The sequence below is a fragment of the Triturus cristatus genome, chromosome 4_2, assembly GCF_964204655.1.
Source record: "Triturus cristatus chromosome 4_2, aTriCri1.1, whole genome shotgun sequence".
In the NCBI taxonomy this organism is placed as follows: domain Eukaryota; kingdom Metazoa; phylum Chordata; class Amphibia; order Caudata; family Salamandridae; genus Triturus; species Triturus cristatus.
The window spans coordinates 211,191,165-211,213,064 of NC_140586.1; the positions used below are offsets into that span (position 1 = coordinate 211,191,165).

At 45.9% G+C, this 21,900-nt stretch overlaps 1 protein-coding gene across 1 annotated transcript in view; it reads left to right on the forward strand.

The window, feature by feature from the left end:
* Positions 1 to 21,900, forward strand: part of MEI1 (meiotic double-stranded break formation protein 1) — a 2,222,673-nt gene that overhangs the window by 1,764,054 nt on the left and 436,719 nt on the right. The gene's annotated exons all lie outside the window — the stretch shown is intronic.

Genomic DNA, 21,900 nt, shown 5'->3' on the forward strand with positions numbered 1-21,900 from the left:
ATATTTCACTCGTTAAAAACCAATGAAATTCCCCCGTTATAGTTAGTCCAGATAACTATAACTCGCGCGACCGCAATCCACTGCTGATGACGTCGCATATTACATCACTCATGACATGGTCAGTGGCATCACTCATGACATCACTGATGACATCATCCTTGTGATAGAGTGGCGGCCGCGCGAGTTATAGTTATCTGAACTAACTCTAAAGGGGGAATTTCATTGGTTTTTTACGAGTGAAATAGCCACCTAACTATAACATGTGTGAAACCTATGGTTTTTTAAGTGAATTTGCAAGGTTTTTTAAATGCTAATTCCTAACTATAACGTGTTTGAAACCTATGGTTTTTTCAGTGAATTTGTACGTTTTTTTAAATGCTAAGTTATGTATGTATTATTTTTTTTTTATATACATTTATTTTACAATAAACTACGCCAGTAGATAATATATATATAACTATCTACTGGCAACCGCCAGTAGATAGTATATATATATATATATATATATATATCACTGAAAAAACCATAGGTTTCACACATGTTATAGTTAGCGGAAATTTTACTGATAAAAAACCAGTGAAATTCCCCCGTTATAGTTAGTGCAGGCAACTATAACTCACGCGACCGCAATCCTCTGCTGATGCTAACACTGTATTTAGACACTTATTTGCCCATGTCTTCTTCCATACATTTTTAGCTATACATATATTACAAATATTTTTTTTTCATAAAGACACATATGTCATCAGCAGAAGATTGCGGTCGCGTGAGTTATAGTTGCCTGCACTAACTATAACGGGGGAATTTCACTGGTTTTTTATCAGTAAAATTTCCGCTAACTATAACATGTGTGAAACCTATGGTTTTTTCAGTGAATTTGCAAGGTTTTTGAAATGCTAATTCCTAACTATAACGTGTGTGAAACCTATGGTTTTTTCAGTGAATTTGTACGGTTTTTTAAATGCTAAGTTACTTTACGCCATTCGTGGCGTGCGCGCCCACTTAACGCAGTTCGTTCCGTGCGCGCACGGTGCGCTTCGCGCACCGTTCGGGCACCATTTGCACACGGGGTGGAGAGAGTGTGGATAATTTTTTCTTTTATTATTTTTGTTTAAAATATTCTAGTTTATCACACCTCTGACAAGCCTTGCACAATTGGTGGCCTGCGGCCACCAATTGCACACGGGGTGGGGAGAGTGTGGATAGTTTTTTTTTTTTTATAATTTTTTACCGTACGCGTACGGTAAGCGTAATCGGCGAAATTAGCGAAAAAATAAAAATTGCATTTTTGGCCTTGGGGGGTCTTTGGGGACTCCCTTAACATGGCTATGTGTGTGGGAGCTGTCTAAACAGCCCCTTTACATGTTTTTTGGCTTTATTTTACAACCTAACTCTCAGTGCGAGAGAGAAAATGGCGGCCGCCGCTTCCTGGTTTCGGCCGATTCGAATGTTTACTAAGATCTAAGAGCCAATCAGAATCGCGCTCGCGCACGCCACCGTACGCGTACGGTAAGCGTACCGTAAGCGCACCGTAAGCTGGCTCAGATATATATATTGATTTAAAGGCTATTTTCTCAGAATCTACTGAACAGATTTACACCAAACCTACAAAAGGCACTTCCTTGACCTGAGGACTACCTCTCTGCCAAATTTCTAGTAATTCTGTTCAGCCGTTCGGGCTGTAGCCCTGTCTAAAGGTCCTATGGAAAAATGCATGGGAAAAACGCGTTTTGGGACCCCCCTTTTATCTCAGCCCCCGCTTGACGAATCCCCCCGAGACTTTCAGGGTAGGAGCGGAGCGTAGCGCCCCACCTATTTTGAAAAATTCGCGAGGATTCGTCGACCGGCGCCAAAGTTATTCAAAATAGAATGTTGAGGATTTCCTATGGAAACGTGGTCCTAACTATAACTACCTACTGGCGACCGCCAGTAGGTAATATATATATATATATATATATATATATATATATATATATTCAAACCAAAACGCCTTAGCCTTCTAAAGCAGGTAATGCACTCCGAGCCAGTAATTAATGAAGAGCTTTATTCCACCATACTGACAAACCGGTTTCGGTCTTCACGACCTTTTTCAATGTCAGAGTCCCATTTAAAATTATTGTCTTAAATACACGGATGTTAACGGCAGAGAAAAAAGACTCCAATGCTTGAACAAACATAGAAGAAGGGCTACTGTGTTCCTAGATAGTTATAGTTAGGACCGTGTTTCCATGGGAAATCTGAAAATTCTATTTTGAATAACTTTGGCGCCAGTTGACGAATCCTCGCGAAATTTTCAAAACTAATGGAGCGCTCCGCTCAGCTCCTACCCTGAAAGTCTCGGGGTGATTCGTCAAGCGGGGGCCGAGAAAAAAGGGGGTCCCAAAACGCGTTTTCCCCATGCATTTTCCCATAGGACCTTTAGTCGAAGGTACAGCCCGAACGGCTGAACAGAATTACTTGAAATTTGGCAGAGAGGTAGTCCTCAGGTCAGGCATGTGCCTTTTGCATATATGGGGTCAATCTGTTCAGTAGTTCCGGAGAAAATTGCAGTTAAAAGTACATAAATATCTATAGGCGCGCACCGTGCGCGCACCCTAACGTGCACGAGCGTAATTCTGATTGGTGGTTACATGTCAGTCAACGTTCGAATCGGTCGAAATCAGGAAGTGTCGGCCGCCATTTTGTTTGTTTTGGGTGCGACAGTGAAAAAGAGAGGTGGCGAACGTGAAAAGGGGGCAGGGTGGAGAGTTCCTGACCCCCTAGCCTTTGTCAGGGGGACCCTGAAGGACCCGAAGGGTGAAAAAAAGATTTTTTTTTTTTGTAAAAAAATCGCGGGGTGCGCGCACGGGACGCGCACGGTGAAAAACGTAAAAAAAAAAAATATAATAATACATACATAACTTAGCATTTAAAAAACCGTACAAATTCACTTAAAAAACCATAGGTTTCACACACGTTATAGTTAGGAATTAGCATTTAAAAAACCTTGCAAATTCACTTTAATACCCATAGGTTTCACACATGTTATAGTTAGGTGGACATTTCACTCGTAAAAAACCAATGAAATTCCCCCGTTATAGTTAGTTCAGATAACTATAACTCGCGCGACCGCCACTCTATCACAAGGATGATGTCATCAGTGATGTCATGAGTGATGCCACTGACCATGTCATGAGTGATGTAATATGTGACGTCATGAGCAGTGGATTGCGGGCGCGCGAGTTATAGTTATCTGGACTAACTATAACGGGGGAATTTCATTAGTTTTTTACGAGTGAAATGTCCACCTAACTATAACATGTGTGAAACCTATTGTTTTTTTAAGTGAATATACATATATATATATATACATACATATATATACATATATATATATATGTTTCCACAACGGTGGACGATCCAAGTCAACCAGAAAGCAGGAAAGCACTCACGGGAATTCAGTCAAGTGAAACTTTTAATATGCAGAACCTCCCCCGCACTAACAGATGTGTTTCGGCGTTACTGCCTTCCGCGATGTCAGTGAGTATATAAATAAAGTACCATTATAAAGTGAATTGTGATGACGTAAAGAAAGAATTTCATGAACAGCAAAGATGGCCAAAAACTCATACCACAATAATATGTTACTACAATGGCGGCCATCTTGTAGCATATCTCCGGCAGTAATGCATAATGCAATCATTATATGTATACATTATATGTACAGTATAAGAAGGCAGGTAATAACATGATAATGTTACAAAAGAGGAATACGACACAGAGAAAATCTCTATGTATATACATTTGTCACTTTCGTAAGTTATATTGCTAATTCATTGCATAAGGTTGTTTCTATTTTACAAGTAATACCCTGCCTTCTAATTTATAAACTCTCAAAAAAAATTATAAAGCCCTGAATGGCCAAATCATGTACCTGGCACAGGAGCGAATCGAGGCTGCAGAACAAAAGAGGGTTAAATCCCAAGTGTGTCAACCGACAGTTTTCCCATTATAGAAACAGATATGTCAGTAAGATAAAGCCTGAAATTGAATTACTTAAACGATGGCAACAGTTATTACCCCATTCTACAGAAAGGCTTTTACCCATTCTAAAAATAGATATACACAAATATAAGGCCCATAATGGGCTTATTTCAAAAGTGGCAACAGGTTTTACTCCACTTTACAGAAAGGCTCAGATGGTCTAAGGACAGAGAATCATGAATAATGGTTGTTCACAATGGTATTAATCTAAGTGAGCCCATAGTTCTTCTTCATTATTTAAACCTGTTGGTGCCATAGTATTCAGGTCAATAATATATTTGGATTCCATTATTCGTACATTTCTGACTCTGTCACCACTTCTTTCGTTTTTGGGGACCTGATCAATACATAAGAATTTCACCGAATCCCAGTTACTGTTATGAGCAATGTTGAAGTGGCGTGCCACCGAATATGTAGCGTCTTTCTTCAAGATTGCACGCATGTGTTCTAAAATGCGTTTTTTCGCAGAGTGGATAGTACTGCCCACATATCGCTTCGGGCATAGACACTCTAAACAGTATACCGCGAATTCCGAGTTGCAATTCAGCAAGCAGTTGACTTTTCTCATAGCTTCAGGTCCATTTTTAGAGGTGCTGTAATTGATGACTTTCTTAATATACCTACAAGCCTTGCATTTCATACAAGGGTAACAAGCATTTGCAATGCAATAGGTCTCGCATTTACGCGAGTTTGAGCTATTGACATTGCAAATGACAATGCCTTTTATTTTTGTTTTTTTAACATAAATAAAAGGCATTGTCATTTACATTGCCAATTGCTTAAACTCGTGTAAATGCGAGACCTATTGCATTGCAAATGCTTGTCTAATGGGTCGATAAGGTGGGGCAGACTGCACGAAGCAAACCAGCACATAAATTATAGAAAGCCCATGTAAACATGATCCTTACAACATTGACTGTTATCCCAGGCACTGTTTGCTAAGCAATTTCTTTTTTAAACTAAGAGCTTCAAAAGTATCCCAGACAACGATCAAGCCAAGAAATGCAAGTTTTAGCAACAAGTTGAAATTATAAGAAAAAGGAATGTGCCGGTGCACAATAAATCTCATGTAATGGATGCTTCGTTTTGAAAGAGTTGATAAATCATCACAAACTTTAACAATATGGTGAGAAGGACATGGCGAATGTTAGTTTTTAAGTCGGAAAGCAATCTGGGTTACATTAGAACAAGTGGCCATGCGTCCGCGAAAGTGAAAGTGATCGCGATCGCACATCAAAGCGGCCGTGAAAGTGAAAGCAAATGGTGTGCAGGCTACCAAATGGTGCTCGCGCCCGGCGCACATGCACTGTATTTGGAGGCCTGAAAGCACTCGTTTGCACTTCCAGATCCCCCATTTACAAAAGCTCTCGCGAGAGCAGCGCTAAAGCGCTGGCTCAGGCGAGACCTAAAAACCAGTAACACTATCTCTCTTTTGAGTGGACGTGCGATAATGACTGTAGACCAAGTGATCGTGAACAGATTTACAGCGTTTGTATGTTATTAAGGGCTGTGCAGGAATGACATTTCTAAGGGTGGAGTCTGTCTGGAGAATATGCCAGTTTAAAAAAAAAATTGTACTAGTTGGGGGGGTCTTTGCATTATGACGAGTAATCATTCTCACTGGTTTAGTCTCACAACCAGTGATTGTTTTATTTGATTGTCTAGGTACCAGCAGTTCTAATCTAGTGACCTTCTCAGCCCTCTTCTCAGCTGCACATAAGATAGCTTTTAGGTATTCCTCTGGTGTAGTGCAGTTAACGTTTTAATCGTAGGAGCTCCCCATATAGGATGTTGCTGATCATGCTCCTTGGATGAAAACCTCTGGCGTGCACAACAGAGTTGCTCGCTGTGTCACGATCGGTGCACCCGCCCTGCTAGAGTTCGACGGCTTGAGGTGAAAGCTGTACTATATATAATCTATATATATATATATAAATTCTCACTCACTATCACTGGCTGCCGTGGTGCTCCAGACCGAAGGGGCACGTCCAAAGTATGGTGCCAGCGATGCTGTCCAATTATTTCTTGATGCCACTCCAAACAATGCTCCGGCACTCCTTTGGCTGTGTGTAATCTCATTTATTGTACAATGCCACCATAATGCGTTTCGGCAGATACAACGGCTTTGATCACATGTGGTGGCATTTTATAATAAATGAGATTACACACATCCAAAACAGCATTGTAGCCTTGTTTGGAGTGGCATTAGAGAAACACACACACACACACACAAACTCACACACACTCTATTTTATTTTTTCACTGAAGAAAACAAAATGACCTTATAGTTACACATGGTAATAAGATTTTCTTAGGTAAAATTAAAAAACAAAGTCACTGAAAAAACAAAAGTTAAAGCATCATTATACGGTGACGAAACGAATGATACAGGAACTAACGTTTAAAAGCCCCAAAATTACTAAAATTCACCAGTTAGAGTTTAGTCAACTGATTGTAACATGTGCCCATATCATGCACTGCCTAATGATCTCCACAGGCAGATGTCTGTGACAGACTCATACTTGGTGTGTTTATGGTACTTGGAGAGGGACCACGAATCCAAGACCTCTGAGGACTGCCTTGCCATGCATCCAAAGGTGCTGAGGAAGTGATCCCTCAAGCTCCTCGCCACCCGACGTCAGACAACCCTGCGATGCTCAAGATCCCAGTGGCACGGAAGATCCCACAACTGTTTGTGGTGCCGCACTCTCCGATTGTTGCGGCATTCGAAGTCGTCGGGTAAGTGCTGTAAGCACAAGAAATTGAAGAAGAGGTCTTCGACTTCACCACGCTCGTCAAAGTCTTCTGATAAGCTGCTGAAGCGTCAGAATTCCAGGCCTCATGCTTCAGCAGAACCTGAGTCAGGGTCCTCTCTGCACTTCCTTGTAATTCCCAGAGCAACTCCACCCAGCTTAAAGAATTTTATGAGGCCATGTACCTCAAAAGTGGGCGGCCCGCCCCCTCTGGAATGCCCCCAGACCACACGGGCTCAGGAGGGGCCCACACTGGATCCTCACCAGCAGGTTTGCTCTCGCCGCCATTTGAGCTCCATGGATCCCATGTTGGACCCAGAGTGGAGCCGCCAGCGAGACCGAGACCTTCCTCGGCGTCCGCTCCAGTGCCGACACCGTTGGGTGCCACTGACGCTCCATGGCGGCGTCAGCCCCATTATTATTGCCAACTTCAATACAGAGTCCGATGGGCATCGCCCAAAGCTGGTTCCGTAGCCGTGCTCTCCTGATCTGGGCCAGTGCCTTTTGATAGGCCTGGAGACGGATATGAGCAGGAGGGGTCTGGAGTCCCTTATTGATACCAGCATCCCCTAGATAAGAATGAAGACAAATGGTATAAGGAATCAACAGATGCCAGGAGGTTAGACACCTCACCTGGCACTAGCCTGGTCTCTCCTCCTACTGTGGATATGGAAGGGTGAGCCTCTTTCTCTGTGGTGGTGCATAGGGCAGCTGAGGTCTTGAACCTTCAGCTACCCACAGTGGCAGTCAAGACAAACATCTTGACTGAGGTGCTTCAGCCGGGAGCTGCCCATTCTGAACCCTTACTCCCCTTTCATGAAGTCCTCACCAATATCCTACTTGGGACCTGGTCCAGGCCCTGCACAGGGGTACTTGTGCAGAGGACAATTTCCCACCACCCTCGTCCCACTCGTGAGGACCCCAGTTTCTTTACCCAGCACCCCACCCCGGAGAGCTTGGTGGTCCAAGACTCCACCTCTAGGATCAACCCTGGTGCGTTCCCTACCACTCTACCAGATAGGGAATCCAAGAGGCTGGATACCTTTGGTAAGAGAATGTTCTCTTTCACCAGCCTTGCACTACAGTCGGTAAACATTACGGGTCTGATTCACAAATGTAAACTTAGACCAAAGTTAAGATCTAAAGTCTAACTTTACTACTACTAAATTTAGACTTTTGGTCTAAACTTAGACCAAAAGTCTACTTTTAGTAGTAAAGTTAGACTTTTGGTCTAAGGTAGACTTTTGTTCTGAACTTAGACCACAAGTCTAACTTTAGTAGTAGTAAAGTTAGGCTAGGTCTTAAACTTCGACTTTTGGTCTAAGTTTCCCTTTGTGAATCAGGCCCTACGTGTCTTTTGGAATTATATTCCTTTAAGATCCGGGATTTGGTTGCGCAAGTGCTGCCTATGGTCTCGCATACTCTCCCAGGCCATTGTGGATGGGAGGGACCCAGCAAAGTTCACCATACGATGTGGATTGTACCTGACTGACTCGCTGGTTAGAGAGATTTTATCATCGATGGCTTTGCTGCCCCACACCTGACTAAGAACCACTGGCTTTTTAGGGAATGTCCAGGCCTCACTTATGGACATGCCCATTAATGGCTCTCTACTTTTTGGAAAGAAGGCAGACTCCCCTCTAGTGCGCTGTAAGAATAGCAGAGCTATAGCACCGTTCTTTAGCTTGTCTATTGCCCCTTGTCACCCCCAGGCCACCTTTTGCCCTTTTCTTGGCCACAGAAGTGTTTTTAATTGGTGTCAATACCCTCCCAGCTACAATGGCCAACAGGCTTCCCAGCCTTTTTGTGGCCGAGGACACAGGTCCCATAGACCACATTGGACAGGTGACTAGAGGTAGGGCCAGTCCACCACCCCTGGCCGCTGCAGCCTCCAAACCCCTTTAGTATGCACTTCGACCATGTGGACATCAAGTAGGGGCAGGATATGCCATCACCTACACTACTTTTGGTTAGTAAAATCGAACTGTTGGGTTTTGCAAATTATCCAAAGGGGCTACTCCTTCCCCTGTGTAACAACCCCACTTACGACTTTCTGAAGGAGGACCACCTCTCCCTGCTCCATCAGGCAGTGATTGCTCTTTTGGCCAGGGGAGCCATAAAGAGGGTGTCACCATCAGAAGTGGGTTGTGGTTGCTATTCCCGCTGCTTTCTGGTGCCCAAGAAGGACAGAGGCTTTCAGCCTATCCTAGACCTGCACCTTCTCAATCTCTTCCTGAAAAAGAAAAAACTCAAGATACTCACACCCATACAAGTTCTGTCTGCTGTGGACCCGGGAGACTGAATGATAGCATTGGACTTGCAGGATTCGTACTTCCACATCCTCGTCATGCCTGCCCACAGACATTACTTGTGGTTCATGGTGGGCCAAGAGCTCTTTCAGTTTGCCGTGCTCTCCTTCGGCCTTACAAGCGCCCCTCGGGTGTTCATGAAAGAGATGGCAGGGTTTGCAGCTCACCTTACTTGCAGCCCACCATCTCTAACTGGACACCGATCACGACCGAAGACACCGCCTCAACCATGAAAGGCATCCACTCGGGGGCCTCCACCGACGCCTGCCCTCCTCACATCTACCACAGAGCCGTGGCCGCCATCGCACCCGAACTGCAACACCACCTTCAAAACAGGCATCTTCCCAGACAACTGAAATTGCGCAGAAGTCAGGCCCTTGCTCGAGAAACCCACAGCTGACCCCACATACCTCAAGAACTACCGGCCCATATCGCTCCTCCCCTTTGCAGCCAAAGATGCAGAGAAAACAGTCAACAGGGAACTGACACGATTCATCTAAGAGAACGCCACCCTCGACCCGTCCCAGTCCGGATTCCGAAGCAACCACAGCACCAAGACCGCCCTACTCGCAGCCACAGATGACATCCCCACCCACTCCGCAGCCCTCATCCTACTCGAACTGTCAGTGGCCTTCCACACCGTCTCTCACCACACACTAGTCGGCAGACTACATGACGCTGGCATACAACAACAGACCCAAATACCTCAACGACAGAATCAACTTCCACGTACCCAAAAAACCCCTCTGATCTTCCAACCTCGCTCTGGCCGAAACCCCGCACATACACAGAGCCAGAGCAGGCGGAAGATCCTTCTCTCACATTGCAGCCAAGACCTGGAACGAGCTACCGGCAGACATCAGATGCGCCCCCTCCCTGAACACCTTCAGGAAGACTCTCAAGACCTGGCTCTTCGGCTAAACAGATCTGCGGACCCCCCCTGCCCTCCACACCCCCATCAGCGCCTTGAGACCCTCACTAGTGGGTAGGGCACTTACAATTCCCCTGATTGACTGATTGACTGATTGATTGATATGTGAAGGTCAGGGGTTCCAGTCTTTCCCTACCTCGATGATTGGCTATTGAAGGTGGGCTCGCCTCAGCAGGCGTCTCCCACCTCTTGACTACCTCGAACCTTTTGCACTTTCTGGAGTTCACTATCAACATGCCGGAGCCACACCTGGCTCCCTCTCAGACGCTCTCTTTCATCTTAGCTGTTCTGGTAACAGTGCATTTTCAGGTCTATCCTTCAGAGCGGCAAGTCACGTATATTCACGCTATGACACCAGTGTTTCAGCCTCTATCCTGGATTTTGGTGTGAACGACCCTTAGGTTGTTGGGTCTCATGGCTTCCTGCCTGCAACTCATATGTGGGCTCTTCAGTGGGACGTGAAGTGTCAGTGGGCACAGCATCAGGCGAATCTCTCCAACATGGTCCAGATCTCGGAGGGATCTGCAGTGGTGGCTGATGAACTGCGCTTGGTCGTTGGCAGAGCCCTCTGTCTTCCCCAACCACAGCTGACTATGGTGAAAGATGCATCACTTCTGGGATGGTGTGGCCATCTGGGAGAGGTGGAGATCAGGGGACCCTGGTCTCCAGTGGAGTTCGATCTCCACATCAACCTGTAGGAGCTTCGGGTGATTTACTTAGCATTGAAATCCTTTCTTCCTTTGATCAAGGGAAGGCTAGTGCAGGTGTTCACGGGCAACACCACCACCATGTGGTACTGCAGCAAACAAGGTGTGGATGGGTCATGGAACCCTTCTCAAGATGCTCTGCGTCTCTGGACATAGCTGGAACGCCAGGGTATTATTTCCCTGGTAGTTCAACACCTGGTGAGCTCTCTGAATGCCAGGGTGGACTAACTCAGCCAAAGAGGCCTAGCAGATCACCTATAGCGTCTCCACGTGGATGTGGTGCAAGACCTCTTTGAGCAGTGGAGAGATCCTTGGTTAGATTTGTTCACCACCACTGGAAATCTGTAATGTCTGCAGTTATGCGCGCTGGAGTTTCCAAGGCAACTCTTTCTTAAAGAAGCTTTTCGTCTCGAGTGAAGCTCCGACCTCCTTTACACTTTTTCACTCCTGACACTTCTGCCCAGAGTTCTCATGAAGATCAGGAACAACCAGGCTCAAGTTATTCTTGTGGCTCTGGATTGAGCATGGAGAGTCTGGTATCCCGAGCTGTTGAGCATGACCATGGGTCGTCCGATTAGGCTGCCTCTTCGAGAGGATCTTCTGTTGCAGCTCCAGGCAAGGGTTCTGCACCTGAATCTGCACACCCTTTACCTTTAAGCGACAACAGTTAACAGCTTTTGACCTTCCTCCTAAAGTGTGTGATGTTATTTTGGCAGTATAGTAAATTATACTATTCCAAAGTTCAGCGCCCCCCTACAGCAAGTCATTGTAACGACTTGCATTGTAATGGCATGCAATGTAAGAACGTGTCGTTGTAACGACTTGCGTTGTAATGGCATGCGTAGAAAACGCATACGTTGTAATGAGTACTATTCCTCTCTTCTCAACACAGTTAATGATTATCTATCAGCCATTTCAGCATTTTTGCAGGTGACGGAGCACCCTTTTTTATTTAAGTCACTTGTCGTGGCTAGGTTTCTTAAAGACTTGCAGCACGTGTTTCACAAGTCCATTCATCATGCTCCTGTGGGGTTTAAATCTTAGGCTACTAACCATCAAAACTGCCTTTCTAGTAGCCATAGCATTGGCCAGGAGGGTCAGCGAATTGCATGCACTCTCAGCGCACCCTCCCTACACCACTTTCTATCTGGACAAGCGAGTCCTCCAGACACGTGCCTCCTTCCTTCTGTTATGTTAAAAAAAATCATCTCTCATATTGACTATGACAATGCACTCTATGGTATACCAGCATAGCAATCAAAAGACTACAACTGGTGCAAAATCAGGCTCCCAGATTAATCTACCACCATCCTACATGGCACCATGTCACTATGCTGATGAAAAGATTACACTGGCTCCCGGTAGTCGAACGCAGTGCATTTAAGCTGGGATGTATCTTCTTTTAAGCACTTCATGGCAAATGCCCGGTGTTTTTCTCTTCTCGGGTACAGCAATACTCCCATTCTCGGAATCTTAGATCTTCCCATCTTAATCTTCTCGCTATTTCATCTTTCAAACGTAAGAAACTGGGGGGACTAGGATTTGCAGATTTAGCCCCTCAACTTTGGAATTCTCTCCCTCTTGACATCAGATTGTTGACATCTTAATCTTAATTCAGGAAACTCCTAAAGACCTGGCTGTACCGCCAGGGGTATGAATGAATGGCTTAATGGTAGAATCTCTTAGACTCCAGTGCCATGATACCGTATGGTGTATGCGCACTTTAGAAATATTTTAACATAACATAACTCCTTTCTTCTGAATATTTTGGCTCCCTTCTTGTAGGCGCGATGTTCACCCTGCCTACCTTCTTTGCTTCGCCTCACCCCTCCAAAGAGGAGGAGAGACCCCTCTGCCTGGACCCAAAAAGAGTGTTGTTGTTCTACCTTGATCACACAAAACATTTCGGGGTTGATTAGTGCGCCTTATCAAGTTCTAGTACGCATTAGCTAAGAAGCAACCATGAGCAAATGTGTGCTCATTCCACTGGATTTAAGGCTGTGTCCACTGCGTTAGTCCGTGGAGTCCTTGTCCTGGATTAAATCAGGCTCTCCAGCAGATCCTCTCCCTCCCCGTTTCTTCACGAAATTAGCACCTCTGTTAATAACAAATCTAACAGAGATTTTCAATATGTCATTAGACCAAGCTATGGTCCCGACCAGATGGAAAACAGCTCAAATTAAACCCATCCTGAAAAAGCCAACCTAGATCCCAGGGAACCAGGCAACTACCGTCCCATCTCGCTGCTGCCTGTTTTTCGGAAAGGCGCTGGAATCCTTGGTAAATAATCAACTTACCGTCCATCTGGAAAATCACGGACTTCTTGATTCATCGCAATCAGGGGGCGCTCGGCACATAGTACCGAAACGGCAGTAGTAGAGATGGTCGATAACATCAGGCTGGCTCCTGATAAAAGAGAATCAGCTATGCTGGTTCTTTTGGACCTGTCAGCCGCCTTCGACACCATTTCCCATGACATTTTAAAACAGCGGCTCTGGGAGGTGGGAGTCAGGGTGAAAGCCCTGGACTGGTTCAAAAACTACCTAAAGGACCGTTCAACCACTGTACATATAGATACCCTGGCCTCACGTAGTAGGCCAGTAAGCATAGGAGTTCCCCAGGGATCAATCCTGAGCCCTATGCTTTTTAACCTCTATGTAACACCTTTGACCAGAATAATCAGGTCCCATGGTTTTGAGGCCGTGTCATACGCTGATGACACTCAGCTGTTGATTACGTTTGGTCCTGAACTTACAGACATAATGATCCGGTTTAAAAACTGTATGATCCATATTAACAACGGGATGGGCAATAACAAACTACAGCTCAACGGTAGCAAGACAGAGATCATCCTGTTTGGCAGGGCCGAAGAGCATTGGTCCAACAATTGGTGGCCCCAGGCATTGGGCCCTTGCCCATCCCCTAAACAAGCAGTCCGTAATCTTGGAATAACTATTGACAATAAGCTATCCATGAAAAATCATGTTAATCTTGTGCTGGGCACTTGCTATGGGATCCTGCGGAAACTACGTAGAATCTTTAAATGGCTACCCATTGAAGCCAGGAAACCTCTGGTCCAGGGTCTAATTGTAAGTCGTTTGGACTATGGGAACGCCTTATTAGCTTCCCTAAATGAAGACCTCTTTTCTAAACTGCAGATCCTGCAGAACACTGCTGCCAGACTTATCCTAAACCTTCCACCTAGATCCTCCTCAGCCCCTAGTCTGTGGTCCCTCCACAAGCTTCCGGTAAGAAAGAGAGGCCATTTTAAAATCCTATGCCTCACCCATAAGGTCATATATGGTACTCGGCCCGGTTATTTAGCGAAAAAGCTTAAAAAATACCAGCCAGAAATAACGTTAAGATCCAGTTCAAAATCTCTTCTTACCCCACTGCGAGTCCGCACTGTACGAAACGGGGGACAATCCTTTTCTTTTCTTGCCCCCTACCTCTGGAACAAGTTTCCGTCTCATCTTCCCTCCATTGCTGACAACCAACACTTTTGTAAAGAATTAAAAACGTGGCTATTTGATCAGAAATAACGCAGTCGGGATATGACCATCAGTCCACTGGAGTTTCCGCAAGCGCCATGAGACCTTTCTGGTGATATGTGCGCTTAATAAGTTCCTCTGACTTGACTTGACTTGACTTAGACAACTCTCAGGCAGCACCGTGGGCAACTTTGCACACGTTTACCAAACACTACTGTCTGGACAGTCAGGACCATCACAACGGGCACCTCGTCCATTCGATCCTACAGATCATTTTGATAACAAATTGGCATCTCAGATCCACCTCCAGTTAGGCATTGCTTAAGTATCTATTTTAAGGTACGAAATCAGCGGCTAAAAAGTCTCTATCAGATAAGCAAGTTATTTACCTTGGATAATGCCTTATCTGGTAGAGACTCTATGTAACCGCAGATTTCTTACCAACCCTACCATCCTGCCCACTCTGTGAGCGAATTACAGTGTAAGAGACACCCTTCTAATGGAAAATCGCAAACGTAACTGACATCACTGCACTGGGGTGGCACCTATAAAGGTACCACGCACGTCACTTAAGGCGCATACGATGTGGAGCTGAACAACGTCACCTACCGGTGTGCAGGGGTACTGCTAAAAAAACACTCTGGACCCAGTCTGACCCCTTATGATTATTCTAAGGTAAGGAAACTGCAGATAGATAGAGTATTTACCAGATAAGGCATTACCAAAGGTAAGTAACTTGTTTATTATATCCTTGGATATATTTAGTGTCACTAAGGTTATTCTGGCAACAGGCATAATCCCATCTGAGAGGCTGTTTTCACCAGATGTATATTTTCACTCATGTAAAAAACAGGTTACTTCATCTATGGTTCCTATTCTTGTAAAACAAATAAATCACTGGAGAGAAGGAGAGGAGGCTAAACCCCTTTCCCTTAAGATGAACCTAGCCAAGCAGTGAATACCTCTTGCTTCCAGCCCCTATTTGACAAAGGGGATAGGGGAGCAAATTCAGCCATACCTTCACAACTGGCAGTTTATAACAACTTACATGTGATTGCTCAGTATTATCCATCATGTGCACACCATAGAATTCAAAGAACAACCTCCACTAAAAGAGGAGGCTCATAAGCTCCTAAGTGAACTGAGCGATGGGATTTTGAAGTTGCGTCTGAAAAGCACCATAGAGTATGTGCCCAAGTCGCAGAGGGATCAAGGTTTTTACTCCAGATTCTTTCTTGAACTCAAATAGTACACCCAGAATGTGTGCATACTCAACAGGTATCTAAATGATTAAAGTTTCTGCACTGTCACTTTTCAAAAGGTCCTTTCTTTCCATCAAAAAATGCAAATTCCCAGTGTCAGTTAATTTAAAAAATGCATACTTTGACATCCCAATCCATTCGCTCTTCTGAAAATACTTGCAATGCGTAGTAGATGGGGCACACCGCGAGTTCCTAAGCATTCCATTTGAGCTAAAGACTACCCTGTGCAAATTCACCAAGTGCATGGTGAGCGATGCAGCTCACTTAAAGAGACAATGTCTGACAGTATATGCGTATCTTGAGGAGGTTCATCAAAGAACCCTTACTCATTCAGGCACAGAAAGCAGTTCAGTCTATCATTTAGAAGCTATTGATGCTGAACATAGGTCTCAACGTTAAGATGTTCTTTCTTCATTCTTCTAGTAACGTCATGTTTCTGGGTGCCACATTTGCCCACCAAGAGGAAAACCCAACTATTTGCAGATGAGATTCCGTTCCAAAGAACCATAACCATCAGAAAGCTCAAGTCTCCCCTAGTCTGCATGTGTAAAATACAAGACCAACTCAATATGCAATGCTAGCAGGTTGATGAGGTACTAAGACAACCACACTGTGGGCACTCTGGTTTAGATAAGAGGGCTTCAGTGGTGGCTGAACACTGACAAGGCATTTGATGTGCCAGTACTGTCTTCCCAAATATTCATTACAGAAGATACTTCCCTGTCAGTTTCGTGAGTTCATCAACAAAACTTGCACAACCATGGACTGTGGCCTGCAGCAGAAACCTGCTTGTAAACAAAGCTGTTGTAGCTCAGGGTGGTCAGGCTAGCCCTCAACACAATCCTTCTGTGAGTGAAGAACTCTTCAGCAATGGTTGCTTGGACAACATGATTACAATATTATACATCTGTGAGAAAGGAAGGAGAGGATTTGGTATGTTACGTGTATTTGTACAGCACACAATTCTTTTGAGAGGGTATCCAGGAGCTGAACTAGAGCTGCAATGGCTGAGCCAGCGTCAGAGCTGGATGAAGAGCGAAGCCTTCTGTATCTTGCAGAATTCAAGATCTGAGGAAGAGGCTCTGATCTGCAGGGACAGATCGTTCCAAGCTGTGGTGGAGAAGTAATATAATCCACAACCGCCACATCTGGTTCTGTGTATGTGAGTGGGGGGTGTGAGTAGGAGTGCTGCTGAGTAGAGGTGTCTGGTGTTTTTTTCCCGAAGTTTATGTTGTTCTTGAGGTATATGGGGCCAGTGTTGTGTAAGGCTCTGTATGTGTGCCTGAGTAGTTGGAAGAGTGTTTGTTGTAGATTGGGAGTATTTGTGGTGAAAGATTATGTCCATGTGAGGTGGGAGATTGAATGGTAGCCTAGCCGCTGAGTTTTGTATGGTCTGGAGTCTTCTGCTGAGTTGAGCATTGATTCGAGCATGGAGTCCATTGTCGTAGTCCAGTTTGCTGGTGATGAGGTCTTGGGTGACGGTCCTGCAAGTCTAGGTGGAGAGCCATAGGAAGCCTCCTTTTTATGTGATAGTGCCAATGTAAGGGCACATCATGCAAAAAGTACAGAGCTTGGTCGGTGCAATCGTTAAGGTGCCATCATCAAGGCAGAGTTTGGCGCCAAGTTCTGGGTAAGTCCACAGTTCTCATAATTAATTCTCTCTTCTGTCCTTCTTCGGTTCCCAGGTAGACAAATCAGAGTTCCTGGTGTCAGGGGGCCACATAAATACTGAATTTGGGGGCGTTATGGGAGGTATAGGGTAATAGTCAATGGGTTACTTACCTCGTTGGGACCACTTACTGAGGAGAGTGGGCATAAACCTGACGCAGAGTTCCTAGTTTCACCAAATCTAAAATGTTGAAACCCTTTCTCGACTGTCCACTTCATGTTGCCTTTCTTCATGGTGTGCCTGGCCTGAAACTGTGGCATGCTTTCTGACTAACTTGTTTTCCTGCCTGCTCTGGTGCCAAATAGACTTCAAGGCATAGGGTGGCATTCCCCAGGTTTGGGGGAAAGTCATTGTTGCTTATGCAAGGCCGCAGAGCCTTTGAAGCCTCTAGCCTTGACATTCTAATTCACTAGCCATCCTGCTGGAGGAGGTATGAACACCTTCCTTCGAAGCAGCATTGTTTCTGGCCTCTGAGAGTGCGGGCTCTCACCTGCAGGGTTCAGAAACTCGTCTGTGGTGGCAGGCTGGACGATACTAGTCAATCAGCACACTGGAGAACTAGTAGGTTTTCAGGGGCACCTCTATGGTGCCCTCTGGTTGCATGTCATAATACATCTAGTACTCGTAATGACCAGTGCCCAGTACATATGCTTAAGATGACTTCCTGATTACTTGCAATGTTGTGGCAATGGTGCTAGACTCCACAGGGGCATATCTGCTCAGGCAGATATGTCCACACATATAATGTAATGCACCCTACCTTAGGGCTCTAAGGCTGGCTGTAGGGGTGACTGGCATATAGTATGTGCTGTGTACAAGGCATGGCACAAAGGGAGTGTGTTGTGTCGTTTTTTTCAAAATGGTTTGTACCAATGACAGTCTGCATGCAGTTTTTGTGTGGGTCCCTTAGGGTGGCATTATACATGCTGCAGCCCTTAGGGACCTTCTTTAGTTACCATGCCCTGGGTACCAGGGGTACCATTAATTAAAGAATTACAGGGATGCTAAAGTCCTTGCCAATTGGGTTACAATTAGGCACTTCCTTTTTAGGGAAATGAACACTGGCAATGGAGTCTGGTTAGTAGGCTTCGGTGCACTGTTAAAGTCGAAAACCAGCATCTAATAGTGCATTCTAATGGATACATCTGCCAGTGGGTTCCTCACCTTGTGAATATCCCCTACGCCAGCAACATTCAGAAACTTTTGTAGCTCTCTACGCCGAAGAGGACAACGTCACAGAAGCACGGCTCCGCTCACGTCACTGGATCCATAAGAGGACCTCGTCGGCGTGACGATGTCAGTTCACTTTTTTCCGCGCCGTCGATACGAACGTTTTTTTGGGACTCTCCGTAGCTTTGGCTAGTTACTTTGTGTTTCTGCTGGTGTTTCTCTTTCTTCTTGCTTCTTCTTTAAAGATGTCAACAAAGAAGTCCGGATTCAAGCCGTGTAGGGAGTGCGGTAAGCACATGTCCATCACGGATCCGCACGAGGACTGTGTCTGGTGCCTGTCGTCGGATCACGACGTCGAGGGATGCTCTTGCTGTCGAAAGATAAGTACTAAGACCTTAAAAGAAATAGAAGCCAAGTTGTTTATAGCAAGGATGAAAAAAGAGAAGAGAGGTCGAAGACGCCCCAGATCGAGGTCGGCGTCGAAGTCGACGTCGAGGCATGCTTCTAAGTCCAAGAAGCATAAAAAGAAGAAGAGGCATGGTTCTCGACACCGTTCGGATAAGGAAGCAGCTCCGAGATCGACTTCGCCTACTCGACGTCGTAAGGGCTATGTTTCTCCCTCTCCTGTCTCAAATCCTGCTTCTCCTGTTTGCCTGACCTCGCCTGCGGCTTTACTGGAGCACTCTCCGGCTCTGGCTCCATCTTTGACTCCGGCACATTCTCCAGCTCCAGTTGAAGAAGCTCCGGCTCCTGATGAGTCTTCGACTCCGCTGGCTCCACCGTCGGCGCCAATTGGCCCGAGTCCGGTTATGCCTCAATCTGACCCATTGCATTATTTGAATGCAATGTATGGAGTCTTCACTAGAGCGATATACCCCTCTGGAGCATCTTCGGGTCCCATGGGTCCAATGGCTTTTAATCTGGGGGTTCCTCAAGCCTACGCTCAGACTCCATTTATGCCATTTTTCCCAGTGACGCCGTCTTGGCATTTCCCGGCGCCGAGGACATCGACGCTGCTTCCATCTTCACCGGCTCCAGCTCGACCTCGCTCGACTCCGGCTGCTCCTCCGGATCCGTGTTCGACGCCGGATCCGGCACCGTCGGAGTCGGTTGCGGCGCGCCGACGCCGGTCCTGAGGATTAGGTCCAGGTGAGAAGCTCAAAGAGTCCTGGAAGAGCAAAGGTATCAGGTTGAAGAGATGGATGAGGGTGAGCTCATGGAGTCTGATGACTTGTTTGAAGAGTTGAAGGAGGCTAGTGGCCTGGATTTGTCACCAGAGTGGGAGATTACTCCTCCAGCCGATACTCCATCTAAAGGTGTGGCTCCCTAGCACACGGTCATTAGAAAAGCAGCGGAGCTTTTGGATCTACAGCTGCCAACTGCTGAATTCAAGCCTAACATCCTCACTGAGGTTTTACATTCTCCCTCCACCGTGATAGAGCCCTTACTACCATTTAATGAAGCCATCACTGAATCAGTCATGGAGGTATGGCGGAAGCCCTTTTCAGCTCCTGTAGTTTTTAAAACTGGGGCTAGACGGTACAGGGCAGCTCCAGGTGATCCAGACTTTCTTACTTTCCATCCTTCTCCGGAAAGTCTGGTGGTTCAGGCTGCTTGCTCGAAGAGGTCTTCCGGTGCCTTTCCACAGGTCCCTAGTGACAGGGACGCAAAAAAACTTGACCAATCAGCCAAGAAAGTCTTCTCCTCGGCTAGTATAGCCTTAAAGTTGACAAATGCCACCTGTCTCTTGGGCCTTTATATCCACGCTCTCATGGATTCTGCTAAACAGTTGGCTCCTAAGTTCTCTGAGGAGGACAGGCAGAACTTTAATTAGGTGCTGTCAGACACTCAGGCGGCTGCACGTCAGGTTATCCAGAGTGGCCTGGAAACTGCGGACTCTGTCGCCAGAATTATGGGCTCCTCGGTTGCCACAAGGAGAAGTGCGTGGCTGAAATCATCTGAGTTCTCCCCTGATGTGCAGGCAACGCTTCTGGACCTGCCTTTTGACGGTTCTGGGCTTTTTGGTAAAAAAGCTGATGCTGCATTAGAGAGATTTAAGGAAAGCAAAGCCATGGCCAAATCTCTGGGTCTGCAGACACAGCCGAGGGGTTCTTTTAGGAGATACAGAGGCTTTGGAAGGTCGTCCTTTCGGACCTACAGGCAGCCCCAGCAGCAGCAGCAACATCAGCAACAGAACACGCTATATAAGAGCTACAGGGGCAGGATCAGAGGTCATGCTCGAGGTCTGCAGTTCTCCTCCTCCTCTTCCTCTTCCTCCATCCCTCACACCACTGCAAAGCAGCCCTAGATCCACCATTCTGGATCATGTTGGTCCTGTGGGGGGCCGGCTTACCCATTTTCTACAAGATTGGGAATCGGTCACTTCAGACCTTTGGGTTCTATATCTTGTAGAAAATGGGTACGCTCTTCCCTTTCAGGAATTTCCTCCAAATTACCCTCCTTGCCAAGGTGCTTGCTCGGAGGACCACCTTCTTCTCCTGCAGGAGGAAGTCATTACGTTACTAAAAAAAGGTGCGATAGAGGTGGTTCCAGAGCAGGAGAGGGGTCAGGGATGCTACTCCCGGTATTTCCTGATTCCGAAGAAGGATGGCAGGCTACGTCCAATCCTGGACCTCAGGATCTTGAACCTTGTTCTGAAACAGGAGAAGTTCAAGATGCTCACCCTTGCGCAGGTTCTTCAAGCGCTGCAACAGAAGGACTGGATGGTGTCGATCGACTTGCAGGATGCGTATTTCCACATCCCTATTCTGAAGTCGCACCGGAAGTATCTCCGTTTTACGGTAGGGTCGCAACATTATCAGTTTGCGGTCCTTCCGATTGGTCTTACTACTGCACCTCGAGTCTTCACCAAGGTGTGGTAAATAAAATATTACGCTCTCAGACTTTTATATTATCAATAAGATCATGCATAAAGCAAGAGGCTGAGTCTGTGGTATCAGATTCATAAAGGGCTTTATTCCAATAACTCGAGTCAAAGGGAGAATATTTCCATCACCAAAAAGGATCTGGACGGGGCTGAAAAGTATTCTCAATATTCTCAAAACATTATTCACAGAGTACAGTATATATACATTTCTCAATTGTACGTAAGCAAGAGAGCAAGAGAGAATGAGATAAGAGCATGTGGGCGTGTAAGTAGGCGTGAAGGTGGGCGTCCATGTGGGCGTCCACTTGATGATAATGGGTAATTTGTCATGTGTGGGTGGATACCTGGAGATGATTTCGCAATGTCAGCAGAAATACTTGGCAGAGATGCGCGCGCAGCAGCATGACGTGTGATAGACGTGCAACTAGAGGGAGAAAGGGACTTGACATTTAGCTCTACATGTGGAGACAAAAGTCTGGGGTTATGTCAACCTAATCCCAAATCATATCTAATATCCTATGTTTAAAGAACTGTGTTATCCACAAGGGAAGGGCTCTCGGACAAAATCTATTCTATACTGACTGTGAGTGCGTGTACAAGCGTCTAAGTGTCTATATGGGATGCAAGGGGCAGAAACTTTCCATGGTAACAAGGCTATGAATTACTTGCATGAAGACAGCGAGGCCGGGCCCTTTTGC